This window comes from Phacochoerus africanus, chromosome 11 (assembly GCF_016906955.1).
Source record: "Phacochoerus africanus isolate WHEZ1 chromosome 11, ROS_Pafr_v1, whole genome shotgun sequence".
NCBI classification, from domain to species: Eukaryota; Metazoa; Chordata; class Mammalia; order Artiodactyla; family Suidae; genus Phacochoerus; species Phacochoerus africanus.
The window spans coordinates 63,594,420-63,610,516 of record NC_062554.1 but is presented as its reverse complement, the minus strand read 5'-3'; positions in this window follow the sequence as shown (position 1 = coordinate 63,610,516).

Sequence of the window (16,097 nt, the reverse complement as noted above, 5' to 3'; positions counted from 1 at the left end):
CCCCATGCAGTTTCACTTTACCCATTTCTAGAGCATTTGTTACTGAAGACATAGGGTCTGCCAGAGAGATTAGGGCTCCTTTGGAAAGATATAGAGTATGAATCAACAGAGAAAGAGAAGAGAACAGCTGAAGGAAGATTAAAGGCTGGCAGTAGTAATTGGGGCAACAAGTGGAATTCCAGGGAGGTGTCACTCGTGGCAACCAGACAAGAGCACAGAAGAAATACAGCAGATGTGTAGCTTCTGGTCACCTATAGTCAGCCATGGGCATCAGGACTGGTCCAGGGGACCCTATCATGGTCCTGGAGGTACCTGTTCAAGGAGGGGTTAAGGTCTATGGGAGGAACACCAAGTGGATTCAGGCTACACTAAGAAAATTCAATGGGACACCAGGGGCAAGTGCAGAACTGAATGGGTTCCCAATCGGGAGGCAAGAAAACCACCACTGGGCAGTATTTTGAAAGTAAAACCTACTCTGGCAGAGAAGGTCAGCAGCTCTGGGAAACTAGGGGAAAATACACCAGTGCTGGGGTCTTTGGTAACCAATTTGAGCTCGACACTGAGGGGTGGTGGGATCTCCCTGGTGGCAGGCTAGTTAGGACTACAGGTGATCAGGGTTGAAGACGGACCTGCTCAGAGCTCCAGGAGAGCAAAGAGGAAGACCCCTTAAAGCCTAGGCCTGGCACTGGCACAGCATCGGTTTTGCTGTATTCTATTGACCACGCAGTCACAGGCCAGACTGGTTGCAGGCAGAGTAATGATAGGTCTTCTTCTTCATGGGTGGAATGTCAAAAAACTCTTGGTCCATCTTTCTTCTCCCACACGTGCCTCCCATTCAGCCCTCTCCTTCCTGACTCCCCTATTATCTGCTTGTAATCTGTTGCCTCCTGCGCTCCTCTCACCTGCCTCAAGCACAGACCCTTTGCTCTGGTCTCTGTCTCTAGCCCTCTATCCCAGCACAGTAATTACCACCCACCAGGGACACCCTTCTTTCCCTGCCCCTGCGCCTCCATCTCAGCCTCTCTATTAGCCCCTTTCACAGGGTCATGTGAATCCTCTTCTATTGTGAAGTTCATCTTGGATAATCCTTCCCCTTCCTCTCCCCACATGAAATTGACATTTTCCTCAGACAGAACCCGATCTTTCCTGGCAGTTTCCAATGACACCTGCTGCTTCTCTCATGAAGAGGGCTCAGCTTCCTCCTTGCTTCCTATCACGACTTCCAGACTCTGTGCAAAACAGTTCATAATGGAAATTAAATTATTTCATTAAAGTCTCTCAATCCAAGTGGCGGCTGAGGATAGAGATACAATTAATCAGTCAAAAACATTTATTGACTGGAATGTCCAGTCCAGTAGGGAACCAACCACTTATAGGATAATCAGTTTATGGTGTGTGACCGGCAGGGGTGAACAAAGTGGTAGCAAGCTTCTTGAGTTCAGGGACCAAGTCTCATTTATTTGTGCCTTGGATCCCAGCTCAATGCCCACCAAATGTTAAGTGCAGGAGTGAATAAATGAGTCAATGAATGAATGGTTGCATACTTATGGGTATAAAATTACTTTTGGAAAGCCAGCTTCACTTGGATTAACTGGCATTCACATGAGTCATGTAAAAGTCTCTGGAGGGCATTTGGGATCAAGAATTAAGACTCTTCTTTAAAAATCTTTGCCATCTGGCCATCTGCTTATCCTGCTTCTCCACATCCTAGCTGATGATGCTTGTAACTTCAGGACTTTCCAAATGACTCACAGTCTTCTGCGCCATGCACACTCTTGTTCTCGGTCTCAGCAATTCAATGTCTATCTGTAGTTGTTTCCTCTCTAGCCCCCTGATCTAATGATTCTTAACATTGGCCTACTTTTTTGTGTCTGTTTATAGCTCAGCTTTCTAGCCTTTTGTTTGTTTTGTTTTGTTTTGCTTTTTAGGGCCACACCTGTGGCATTTGGAAGTTCTCAGGCTAGGGGTTGAATTGGAGCTGCGGCTGCTGGCCTACACCACAGCTTATGGCAACGCCAGATCCTTAACCCATTGAGTGAGGCCAGGGATCGAACCTGCATCTTCATGGATACTAGTTGGGTTCATTACCATTGAGCCACAATGGGAACTCCTAACCTTACTTTTAAAGATTATTTTTTACACCCTATACTGTCAACCTAGGTGGCCATGTCCCCCAACACCATTGTTCATGTTGAATGAACCGACACCCCATCCATACTTCACAGTCCAGCTTAAACACTGCCTCCTTCACAGGACTTGTGCTGATTCACCCAACCAGATGTGATCTCCATTTTCATGAAAACTGCAGGGAATCTCCATTGTCCTCCTTTTATGGAATTTGGCATAGTCTTCTGTCTTGGTCCATTCAGGTTGCTATAACAAAATTTCTGTAGAGTGGGTGGCTTAAACAATAAAGTTTATTGCTCATGGGTCTGGAGGCTGGGAAGTCTAAAATCATGGCATTGGCAGACCTTGTGTCTGGTGAGAGCCTGCTTCCTGGTTCACAGATGGAGCTTGCTCGCTATAAACCTCACATGGTAGAACACGGGCAAGGGAGCTTTCTTGAGTCTTTTTTATGAGTGCGCTAATCCCCTTCATGAGGGTTCTACCCTCATGACCTAACCACACCTCAAAGACCACTGCCTTCTAATACCATCATATGGGGGGTGGGTAGGGTTTCAACATGTGAATTTGGGGATGACACAAATATTCAGTCCATAACGTCTGCCTTTTAATATTACGTTTTTGCCTCATCTTCTCTAGTTTGATATAAGTTCTCATGGAGAAGAGGCTGTGCCTCGCCTGTCTTCTTGTCATATCCCTTCATAATAGCACCTAGCCGTTACGCATTATTTTGTCTTCACAGCGCCCCGCTTTCTAAGAGATCCCCCTTCTATGTCTATATGATCCAAGTGCGGCTGTCAATTATGATGACCCATAAGATTCTGCAGAAGATGCAGGCTGGCCAGTGAAAATACTCCATTCCCAGGCTTAGAGATGGCACATGACTTAAGCAGAACCAAAGAGTCTGCCTTGAGATATGCTACATATATACACTGAGAAAAGTCTTTCTTCCTCTGAAACCAGAAGCTGTGGGGATGATGTAAATTGGGCTTTTTGTGGCCCTCTCTCTGGGCCACCTGGAGGAGGCCACAGGCTAGAATGAGGCCTGCCTCAAAAGAAGCAGAGACAGAAAAAATACTAGCTGGCATGTTTGGAGCTGACTTTGCACCAGACACTATTCCAAGCACATCGTGTGGATGATCTCATTTACTCCTCACTAGAACTTATGAGGCAGATACTATTATTATATCCATTTTACAGATGAGAAAATAAGGGCACTGAGGGGTTAAGCAGCTTGTTTTCAGTCCCCAGCTAGTCAGTTGGTGGAGCCAAGAATTGAACCCAGCCTGTGGGACCCCAAAACTATTAATCTATGCTCTTACATATGAGCCAGGATGAACATAAATGGGAGACAGATGGATTTATTCTTTTACAAGCAAGTGCGAGGAAGAGCTGACGACATCGTTTGAGCTCCTGGATCTAGCTGTGCCTGGAGCCAGCTGACTCATGTGCATTTTAGTGAAATAAGCCAGTGCATTCCCTTTTTGCTTAAAATAGCTTATGTATCCATCACTTTCAACCTCCTGGGCTCATGGAGGAATGATGTGTTTTAGAGATAGGGTGATACATCCGGGTTTGCATCCTTCACTACCCCTCGCACCACCACGGAACGCTCAGACAAATTCCTTGACCTCTCAGGGCCCTAGAGGTAAACGACCCAGACTCTCAGGGCTGAGGGGACTGTGACTGAAGATGAGATTACACATGAATGCACTTAACACTCTGCTAACGCAATTTAAGTTAGATCTCCTCAATAATTGTTAGATCTCCTCTCTTCCCCTTTCCCTTATAAGGAGTAGCTGTTCAATGAGCTTTTGTTGAATTGAATTAAAGCCTTAAGAGGCTGCATGATGTCGCCTGAGCTTGAAAGCAGCTAGTGTTACAGAGTCTCCAATGAAGAGAGAAGGAGAAGGGGGCTGAGGTGGGGGAGAAAAAGATTCTGCCCTTCTTTGGTCTCCATATCACTGCAGTATTATCCTTTCTGCTTCCAGATCACTCCAGCCTATAGAGCAATGGTGGTCTGCAGGACCTGATGCCTCCATGTCCTCTTTTGTAACCTGATAGAGTGGGGGGGGGGTTCCCCTGAGAATGAGAATCAGGCATGGCTTTCTTGACATGAGAGAAGCCATTTTTGGCTTAAGTAATTTTGTGATCTAAGCCTGGCTGTAATGCTAGCCCTTGAACAGGTCTTAGTAATTAATGATTGTTTTTCTTTTTCTTTTTCTTTTTTTGGTCTTTTTGCCTTTTCTAGGGCCACTCCCTCGGCACATGGAGGTTCCCAGGCTAGGGGTCGAATCGGAGCTATAGGCGCCGGCCTACACCAGAGCCACAGCAGTGCAGGATCCGAGCCGCATCTGTGACCTACACCGCAGCTCACGGCAACGCCGGATCCTTAACCCACTGAGCAAGGCCAGGGATCGAACTCGAAACCTCATGGTTCCTAGCTGGATTCGTTAACCACTGAGCCACAGTGGGAACTCCAGTAATTAATGATCTTAAGAGAAGTGAAGGAGTGCCGGAATGAAAGAAAAGCAGTCAGTAAATAAGAGTTCAGATAAACAAGGTTCTACTGTATAGCACAGGGAACTATATTTAATATCGTGTAACAACCTATAACAAAAAAGAACACGAAAAAGAATGTATCATCTATATCTATCTATATATCTGAATCACTTTGCTGTACACCAGAAACTAACACAACAGTGTAAATCAATTAAATGTCAATTAAAAAAAGAATATATAAGTACATCATTTGATTTAAAAAGAGCAAAAAAAAAAAGAAAAAAGAAAAAAAGAAAAAGAAGAAGTAAAAGAAACAATAGTTCAGCAACACTGAATCCTAGTTCTTCCTCAGTGGGTATGCACAACAAATACATGTTTTTGGATTGTTCTGCAGGAACGAAGACCCCCAAACAAGTGGAGGAAGGTGGAATGATGATGTTGACCTTTCCTGACTCCAATCAACCAATGCTTGGCTCTGTTGGCCTTTGCCCACTTTCTATGCTGAATTCTCCTCTGCTTAAGCCCCTTCATGAATATGCCTATTTATAACCTTAGCTTAAACCTTCTCCCATTTTGCTGTTTTAGGGGGGACACTGCTTTGGGAAAGAGCCCTGACGTCCTCCTTACTTGCTGAAAGTAATGAATCCTTCCTTCTCTCCATCTCTGTCTTGGTTGTGTCTTTTGGCTGGAAATCTGCCAAGAAGCTAACCCAGTTTGGGGGGAAATTTTAGGAGTCACACGAGGCCCTCCTCAGCCTGGTCCCTGCCCAGGGACCATGTCCTGCCTTGCTATTTCATACCTCCATACCATCCTTACTCTGTTCTTTCCACCAGAAGACCCTCACCACTCCCCTCCTGTAGCTGTCTCCCCCAGTTTTTACTCATCCTTTAAGACTCTGCTTAGCTGTTTTTTTTTTTTTTTCTCCTGGAAACCCTCCATGAACTCCCAGCCCATTCCTGGGGCCAAGTGCTTCTCCCTGGTGTTCCCAAGCACCGGTACATAATTCTGTCTTCTCATATATCACTTTATACTGATATGATCAATTTTTGCCTCTGTTCTGAGAACTTTGCAGCCCTTGCATCCAGCAGAGTGCCTGACACCCAGTAGGCCCTCACATGCAGACACCATAAAAGCTGATGCAAAGGGACTAAAAAGGACAAAGAGTCTCAAATCCTGGTTTGCATTTGTTCCCCTGCTTGATTTCCTTCATCGCTAGACTGGGGTCAGTGCTTCTCTTAATAGCAAATACTATTAACCCCTCCTTAGGGTTTAATTGTTGGGGGGAAGAGGGAGTGATCTAAAGTGAGGAAGGGGTGCTCTCTCCACTAGTGGTGGAAAAGTAAAGAAGAATTTTCCTGGGGATCCTGTGTGGTTATAGGATTGTTTATGCGATTGTGTAATCCTCCATACAGCTTTGCATGCATGATACATGAGTAGGTAACCTTTGGCTACCTTAAAATAGCCCCCATCTCAGTTTTAAAAAGGATAAAGTTATTTCATTACGTCTAAATATAGGCAAAAGAGTTTGTACTGATGCATAACTTAAGCAAATACATGCAAATCCCTTGCAGGCTGGGGGGACCTGGCAAGGCCGTCTCTGTAGTTAAGTCTCAGGCCCCCAGGCTCCTCCTCCCTTCTGCTGTTGACCTTGAACAATCATGTAACCTCTCAGGCTGAGGATTTTCCTTGACCTAGTGAGATAGTGATTCCTGTCAGCCTGCCTCACAGAGCCTTTGGGAGAGTCAGATGGAAAGATGGGCAGTGAGAGGGCTGTGCTCGAGGGGATGCAGCCCTCTGGAGGGGGACCGGGTGGGGTGGTGGACAAGCCTTCGTGGGAGGTCCCGCTGGGCAGGCTGCCAGCTACTCTGCTGGGATTTCTGGGGTTTCATTCCTCTATAATTCTCATTTTCCCCTTCTCAAATCTGTTTCCCATTAAACAGAAATGTGTTCTCCTCTCTGCCTTTCTCCCTGAGCTGTGCCTGGCCTCTCAGAACTGGGCTGCATCTGCTGTTGCTTAAGGCACCCATTAATTCAAACCAAAGAAGGTGGGAGGCAGACTAGCCATGTGGCCACCCCTTGCTACCCGCCTCCCCCGCAGCTTGCCCTCACTCCCTCCTCTCTCCCTGGATGGAAAATTTGGCCTCAGACTGTCCTTGTGACTGGAAAAAGCAGGGTCAGCTCATCAAAGCAGAACAGGGGTTGTTAGTTAGCTTTCCTCTTTCAGAGTGTTATTAAGAAGGCATGGCTTGGGAAGGGGAGGGGTTTTGGGAAGGGGGGGGGTCACCCGGCTGTGGCTGGCCCCAGCCAGAAAGGGTGTGGTTTAGCAGGGAGAGTTTTATTAGCTGGTGGTGAGGCATGGGAAGGGAAGTGTGTGCAGTGAAATGGTCACTGTCCAGTTGGGCCAGGCCAGGAGTGAAGGCCAAAGGGGACTGACTTGTTCCATGTCAGGCCAGTTGTCTCTTGAAAGATGCTGGGGCCAAGCCCAATGCTCCCTCTTTTTATTTAAAAAATTGTTTTTATTATACTATATATATACATACTCTTCTTATATTATCTTCCATCATATTCTATCACAAGTGATTGGATATAGTTCTCTGTGCTATACAGTAGGACCTTATTGCTTATCCATTCTAAATGTAACAGTTTGCATCTATTAACCCCAAACTCCCAGTCCATCTCACTCCCTCCCTCCTCCCCCTTGGCAACAACCAACCAGTTCTCGATGCTTGTGAGACCTTTTCTTCCTATAGATAAGTTCATTTGTGCCATATTGTTTAAATATGGTATTTGTTTTTCACTCTCTGACTTCCTTCACTTAGTAAGAGAATCTCTAGTTGCATCCATGTTGCTGCAAATGGCATTATTTTGTTCTTTTTAATGGCTGAATAGTATTCCATTGTGTATATGTATCATATCTTAATCTGTCATCCATCATGGACATTTAAGTTGTTTCCATGTCTTGACTATTGTGAATAGTGTTGCAATGAACATAGGAGTGCGTGCATATTTTTGAATGAAAGTTTTGCCTGGATATATGCCCAGGAGTGGGACTGCTGTGTCATATGGTAGGTCTATATTTAGTTTTCTGAGCAACCTCCATACTGTTGTCCATAGTGGTTGTTCCAATTTATATTCCCACCAACAGTATAGGAGGGTTCCCTTTTCTCTACAACCTCTCCAGCATTTATCTTATTAATGATGGCCATTCTGACCAGTGTGAGATGGTACCTCATTGTAGTTTTGATTTGCATTTCTCTAGTAATTAGTGATGTTGCCATTACTCCCTCTTTCCTCTTCCCTGAGAAGAGGAGGGAAGCATGTGCAGATCTGAAGAGGATGGCCCTGTACCTCTGGGGGGACCTCTGGGGCCAGCCATGGGGGAGTCTAGTTTTCATGTGTCAGTAACTGCAAAAGACTCTCTCTTTCCAAGGGGCAGTTGTGAAATTACCTTAGGAACATCTGGGTGGCCATTTTGGATTCCTGGATTCTCCAGCTGTATGATGGGGCTGGGGGTATGGCCTGGAAGGGAACACATCGTGCGGGAAGAGAAAGAAGGAGACTTATATGGTGATCATTTTGAAACACACAGAAATATGAATCACTATGTTGTATACCAGCAACTAAAACAGAGTTGTAAGCCAATGATACTTCAAAAACAAACAAAGAGACAGACAGACACATGGGAAAAAAAATCAGGTTTGTGGTTACCAGAGGCAGGGGGTGGGGAGAGGGGAATTGGATGAAGCCTGTCAAAATATACACAACTCCCAGTTATAAGATAAATACATCCTGGGGAGGGAGTTCCCTTCATGACTCAGCAGTTAACGAACCTGAATAGGATCTATGAGGATGCGGGTTTGACCCCTGGCCTCGCTCAGTGGGATGGGGATCTGGCATTGCTGTGAGCTGTGCTGTAGGTCACCCATGCGGCTCAGATCCTTTGTTGCTGTGGCTGGGGTGTACGTGGCAGCTGTAGCTCCAGTTGGACCCCTAACCTGGGAACCTCCATGTGCTGAGGGTATGGCCCTAAAAAGCAAAAAAAAAAAAAAAAAAAAAAAAAAAGAAAGAAAATGTATCCATGCCTTTTCCCTTTAGTAATAAAACTCAAAATTTCAGCACCTGCCTCTTCAGCTCAAGACTGCATCTCCCAGCTTCCCTTGCAGCTGGCTGTGGCTTTGGGATGAAGTTTTAGCTAATGGAATGTGAGTGAGGTACCCTAAAGGGAACGGCATACACTCCACTTTCCTCCTCCCTCTTCCCTCTGACCAGAATCTGGATGTGATGGCAGGAGGTGGAGCAGTCATCTTAGATCTTGAGATGGAAGCCAGATGTTGAGGATGGTAGAGTGACAAGATAGGATGAGACTGGGTCTCCTGCATTGTGAAACTGCTAAATTCATTCCTGGGCTGCTTATACTAGGACTCTGTCTTAGTGAAGCCACTATTGTCATGACCTTTGGTTTTTGTTTTTGTTTTTTGTCTTTTCTAGGGCTGAACCCGCGGCATATGGAGGTTTCCAGGCTAGGGGTCGAATTGGAGCTGTAACTGCCAGCCTACACCAGAGCCACAGCAACAAGGGGTCTGAGTGGTGTCTGCAACCTACACCACAGCTCACCAGGCCAGGGATCGAACCCAAAACCTCATGGTTCCTAGTCGGATTGGTTAACCACTGAGCCACGATGGGAACTCCTATCATGACCTTTGTTAATAGCAGCTGAACTGTTATCTTACCTCTGTTGATAACAGCCAACACTTACTGAGATGTTACTATGCATCCATAATTGTTCTGAGTGTTTCACATGTAGTATTTAATTTGATGTCCCCCAAAGTTGGTGAGTAACATGCTGTCCTCTAAACATCCCAGACATGTCTCCTCTCCCCTCCCTATCCTATCCTCAATGAATGATGCACATATGAAGGACCTATGTCTATGAATCAGAACTAAGATATCACCCCACCCACCCCGATTTCACAGGGAATTAAGCATCAGGATCACTTACTTGAGGTAGGAGTGGTGGTCACTTCTTTTTTTATTTTATTTTATTTTATTTTATTTTATTTTATTTTATTTTATTTTATTTTTTGTCTTTTGTCCTTTTAGGGCCACACCCACGGCATGTGCAGGTTCCCAGGCTAGGGGTCAAATTGGAGCTATAGCCAACGGCCTATGCCAGAGCCACAGCAACGCCAGATCTGAGCAACGTCTGCAACCTACACCACAGCTCACGGCAACGCCGGATCCTTAACCCACTGAGCGAGACCAGGGATCGAATCCGCAACTTCATGGTTCCTAGTTGGATTCATTTCCGCTGCGCCACGATAGGAACTCCTGGTGGTCACTTCTTGATGGCTGCAGGTGTTCACCGTCATTGGTTCACTGGTTCTACCCCCACCCTTCCTTCCCACTCAGGAATGCTTTTTGGAACGCAGGGGAGGCAGAGTGACATTATTGAGGACGTAGTCTTGAATTTATTCCAATTTGTTTTTTAAAAGGTGGAGTCCTCCAAAAGTGTTTTGAGGCGTATTAGTGACAAATCTTCCTTTATCTTCACATTTGACTGTGCTGGGTCAGTTGTCATGACACCGTTGTGGGGACTCACCAGCTTGAGGGACTGCTTCAGTGATCAGTCATGTCTGCGATAGGTCAGCTTTTCCTGCCATGGTCTGTAGCACTTCAGGGCAAGGACCATGTGGTGCCAGCTCTTCGATGTGGACAGAACACACAGATGTCATCAAAAGGGATGTCGGCTGGTTTTCACCCCTGAGCATTCCTTCTGCCTTGTTCTGCTCACAGCATCATGCTTTCCCTTCAGGGAGTGCCTATTGCCTCTGCCATGAGATCCACACCTGCGCTCTTCAAAGATTAGGCACGTGACCCAAACTTGAAGTGTGCTCCTCTCTCGGGAGCCCAAAGTTGTGTCCCAGACAAAAAGATTTATGGCAGGTAGGGCTGAATTGTCTTGACTAATGAATTCTCACTACTTTGAGCAGGGTTTGTATAATTAATTAATTAGAGCAAATTCAAGGTTATCCTGAAATGCAGTCACTCTCTCCTGCATTTCAATATTTATTCCTTTTCAGGAATTCCTGTCCTGGCTCAAAGGAAATGAATATGACTAGGAACCATGAGGTTGAGGATTCGATCCCTGACCTCGCTCAGTGGGTTAAGGATCCGGCGTTGCTGTGAGCTGTGGTGTAGGTTGCAGACGTAGGAGGCTTGGATATGGTGTGGCTGTGGCTGTGGTGTAGGCTGGCAGCTATAGCTCCGATTTGACCCCTAGCCTGGGAACCTCCATTTGCCTCGGTTGTGGCCCTAAAAAGACTACACATATATATATATTTTTTTCTTTTTTCTTTGTCTGACCACACCCACAGCATATGGAAATTCCCAGGCTAGGGGTTGAATGGGAGCTGCAGCTGCCGGCCTACACCATAGCCACAGCAACATTAGATTAGACCTATGCAGGATGCTTAACCCACTGAGTGAGGCCAGGGATAGAACCTGCATTCCCACAGAGACAATGTCAGGTTCTTAACCCCATGCACCACAAAAGGAACACTTCAATATACATTCTTGAAGAGGAAGAAGCATGCTGGAGTTAACAGGTAGAAAGGCTGCATGATGGGGGGCCCTAGGTCCTGTCCTTCTCAGGCATAGTTGCCCAAGTCCCCCTCTCATTCTGGGAGCCCCTCTGTAATCAAGCAACCACACTGCACAACTTCAGGAGGTAACTTTCACATGCCATCTTGAGAGTTGTGCAAAGAAGTGGTGTTACCATGTAGCCTTCTGATACAATCCTTATTGTTGCTTAAGTTAGCCCAAGTCAGTTTCTGAGGGTTGCAACCAAAGAAGCTAAGCTGGAATCTTTAGGCATTCTCCTACAACTGAACAGCTCTTAACTACCCCAGCAATTAGACTTCCTTCCTTTTTTTTTTTTTTTTTTTGCTTTTTAGGGCTGCACCTGTGGCATATGAAAATTCCCAGGCTAGGAGTTGAATCATCAGAGCTACAGCTGTCGACCTACACCATGGCCAGAGCAACTCGGGATCTGAGCTGCATCTGAGACCTACACCACAGCTCACAGCATCACTGAGCGAGGCCAAGCATCAAATCCGCATCCTCATGGATACTAGTCAGATTCATTTCCACTGTGCCACAATGGGAACTCTCTGCTCTTTTTTTTCTGAAGTGCTCCATGAATAGGGCTATCAGATTTTAAATGTAAATAAGTAAACACATACATAAATAAAATACCCAGTTAAGTTTAATTTCAGATAAACCATGAATGACAATTATCTTAGGATAAGTATGTCCTATGTAATATTTGGGCACCTTGTATTATATGTGGCAACCCAACCCAGGAAAGAAAATGATGGTTCATCTTTTGGGATTGATCTAAAGACACTTATCCACCTTCGCTTTTTCTGCTGTTCTTTACCCCAACATGTAAATTTCTTCTTTAGGAATGGGCATATAGTTTACCAGATGGTTGGCCAAAAGTTAGGTACCCGATACAAAATGGACTAAGGTGCCTCTCCCCAATTTTTCAAATAGGAAGTAGGGAAGAATTAAGCACTCTCACATGTTAGAGTTTGGAAAACACTAAGCTCAGGGACTAACACCAGCCTTGATTTCTTGCTCATGGACAGGACTTGTCTCTACTGAGAGAATGAGTTGGATGTGCAGGCAGACACAGAGAGGAAAGAGGAACACAATTTGAACAGTGTTCAAATCCCAGGTTTCAGCTGTTCTTGAGACCACCCTGCCTTGGCTATGTTTTGATTTTGGTCCTTCTCAGATTCTCTTTTGCCTGAGTTGAAACTAAATTAATACAAGTTGCAGCCTTAATTTCATGGTATTGGAGGAAAGCTCTTAAGATTTCATTTTTTTGGAGTTCCCGTCATGGTGCAGTGGTTAATGAATCTGACGAGGAACCATGAAGTTGCGGGTTCGGTCCCTGCCCTTGCTCAGTGGGTTAACGATCCGGCGTTGCCGTGAGCTGTGGTGTAGGTCACAGACATGGCTCGGATCCCGAGTTGCTGTGGCTGTGGTGTAGGCTGGTGGCTACAGCTCCGATTCGACCCCTAGCCTGGGAACCTCCATATGCCGTGGGAGCAGCCAAAGAAATAGCAAAAAGACAAAAAAAAAAAAAAAGATCCCATCCTTTCAAGATGTGAGTAGGAGCTGTATCTTACTCATGTTGGCCTCTAGAGCACCTAACCCAGCTCCTGGCATAGACTAGGAGCTTAATTACTGAGGGTGGGGGTGGGAGGTGTTGTTTTCGTTATTGGCTACATCCGCAATGGAAGTTCTTTGGCAATGAAAGTTCAATGGAAGACCCTCAGATCGAATCTGAGCCACAGATGCAGCCTATGCCATAGCTGTGACAATGCTGGGTACTTAAAGCACAGCACCCCAGTGGAAACTCCTCAATTATGGTTTAAATAAATGAATAAATGACTCTGGAGGCTCTGAGGACAGCAGCATAATGCACATTTGACAGATTTCATTTCATTTCTTTCTATCTTTTTTGGCCACGCTTCCTTGGCATGTGAAAGTTCCTGGGCCAGGGATTGAACCCCCACCATAGCAGTGACCCAATAAGCTGCAATGACAAAGTCGGATTGCTTATCCCCTGCACCACAAGAGAACTCCAATAGTTTCTCCTTTTTTTTTTTTTTTTTGGTGGATTTCATTTCTTGAGATAAAGATACTGACACCAGGAACTCTTCTTAGCAGCTCACTTTTTAGCCCTGAAACCGAGAGCATCTGCCCCACACAGCTGGCCTGTTTGGAAGCAAGACTATGTTGGGTCATGTGTTTTTGGATAGGGTGGAGAGTAATGAGCTTTCATAATAACAACCTGGTTTCAAAAGCTAGCCTTCTTGCATTTCACAGTGGTTTCAATTCCTTTCTAGACAGATGAGAATGGAATAAGGGAGGCCCTGGGAAGGTGGCCCTGGTGCTCCTGGTCCATGCCCGGGACAGTTTCTTTCCATCTTTCTTCCTTTCTTTCTTTCTTCCTTCCTTCTTTCTTCTTTCTTTCTTTTTGTATTTTTATAGGGCCACACCCATGGCATATGGAGGTTCCCAGGCTAGGGGTCGAATCAGAGCTGTAGCTGCTAGCCTATACCACAGCCACACAAGAGCTGAGCTGTGTCTGTGACCTACACCACAGCTCCCATGGGAATGCCGGATCCTTAACCCACTGAGCGAGGCCAGGGATTGAACCTGCGTCCTCATGGATGCTAGTCAGATTTGTTTCTGCTGAGCCACGATGCGAACTCCCCCAGGAGAGATTCTAACAGCAGGAAGTGTAGAGAAAAGTCCCTACGTAAGCAGAAAAGATAGAGGGTCCTCTGGAGAAAGAGAACTAGCCATGGCTTTCTTGGCATAAGGGAAACCATTTTAGGCCTAAGCCTTTTTGGCATCTAAGCCTGGGCACAATATGCCTTTGAAAAGGTCTCAGTAATAATAAGCTTAGGGAACAAAAGTACAGATGACTGTTATCAGGCAAGAAAAGTAACTATCAGTTGCAAAGATTCCCAGTTCTTGTTCAATGGTAAAGATTAGCCTGAAGCATTTTGTTGAGCTCTTTTGCAGAATTTAAAGCCCCCTCACATGCTCAACCACTAGATCAACCGGCACCTTAAAGATGATGATACTGACCTTTCTGTCTCTTATGACTTCAGTCAACTAAAGCTTGGACACTTGCAGACTTTTGCCCCAATTCTATGCTGAATTCTTCCGTTGAATCCCCTTCATGAATATGTTTCTATTCTTAGTGGAAAACTTCCCCCATTTGGCTGTTCCAGAAGACACTGCTTCAGGAAATATCCCCAGTGTTCTCCTTACTTCTGGTAAGTAACAAATCCTTCCTTCTCCTGATCTTTGGCTTGGTTTGTTTTTTACCTTGACACTGGCCAAGAGGCAAACCCAGTTACCTGGGTAACACCTGCAAGGCATGCCCAGGTGGTACCATCAGGAACAGCTGTGTGGAGTACGAGCACTCAGACATCTGCAGTGTTCCAGAATGTCCTGCCTGGGCTCTGACCCTTCAAGCCCCTTTACCTTGGCTCAGTTCCCTCAAAAGCCCGGAATTTAGTTGCCAGAGGTGGGTACCTGGAAGCACAGCCCATACCTCCCCCAACAAGACTTTCAAGAAAGAGGAGTCAGCTTGCAGCTCCAGTGCCAAACTCTCTGGAAGGAGGGACCAGCGAGGGCCTTGCCCTCCAGAGAGCAGTGGCCCCGGTCTCCCAAAGTCTGATGATGGAAGAATGAACTCTGCTCCCCTCCACCCTGGAAGAATTCCATCATCCCTAAATTATGTATGTCAAACATTTGAGTCGAAAGAGAATTTTATTTTACTTTTTGGAAGAGAATTTTAGAGTTGGGAGAATTCGTCTGTATTTTCACAGTTTATAATGCTCTTTTTTGTCAGGCCAATTTGCCTATACAAAAGGATGCCCTAACATTCGCTTATGGAAAGAGAAAGCACAAAAAGCGAACTAAGGCTTTGCAACATCAAAGTGAATACTATCTTTGACAAAATGTACAGAGATGTAGAAAAAAGGCTGATCAGAAGGTTTTGTTAGTAATGGGCTTATTGGCTTATCCCTGAGGCCATTTCAGCTCTAAAGTTCTAAAGACGTGGACTCTTTCTGCGATGTTTGTTCTGTTTTCTCTGGTTCTGTGTTCTCATTACTTTTCCTCATCCACAGTCTTTGTTCTTCTGTGCTCATCACATTTGCATCCTAATTTTCGTGTCAATGGTGAGGAAAGACTCTCTCCAACGAAAATGTTGCCAGCACAATGGACAGAATAGTTACTGGCAGACAGACGTGTTCTCACAGCTAAATCTCTTTAAGTATATCCCTGCTGGGAACTTCTAGGTTATTTGTCTTGCTATCTTTATTCCCCAGGAGAGAACTTGATCATTTACTGACCTGTTGACCTACGGATAAATTAGATGTTTCTTCTTTATTTTTTATATTTTTATTTTTTGGCTTTTTAGGGTTACCCCCACAGCATATGGAAGTACCCAGGCTAGGGGCTGAATCAGAGCTGCAGCTGCCGGCCTACACCACAGCCACAGTAATGTTGGATCCTTAACCCACTGAGCGAGGCCAAGGATTGGACCTGCATCCTCAAGGGTACTAGTAGGAGTTGTAACCTGCTGAGCCACAGTGGGAACTCCCAGATGTCTCTTTATCATCAACTAGTATCAGTTATTATGCTAATGCTTCAGATACAGTATCTCATTTAAAATTCTTTACAATCCTCTTAAGAGATACTATTTTCCTGTTTGACAGATGAAGATACTAAGCCCTGATGAAATTAACTTGACTGATGTCACACAGCTGGTAGATGGCCAAGCCAGGGTTGGGGTCAAAACCTTCCTGACTCCAGTATCTTTTTTTTTTTTTTTTTAGGGCCACACCCACAGCATATGGAAATTCCCAGGCTAGGGA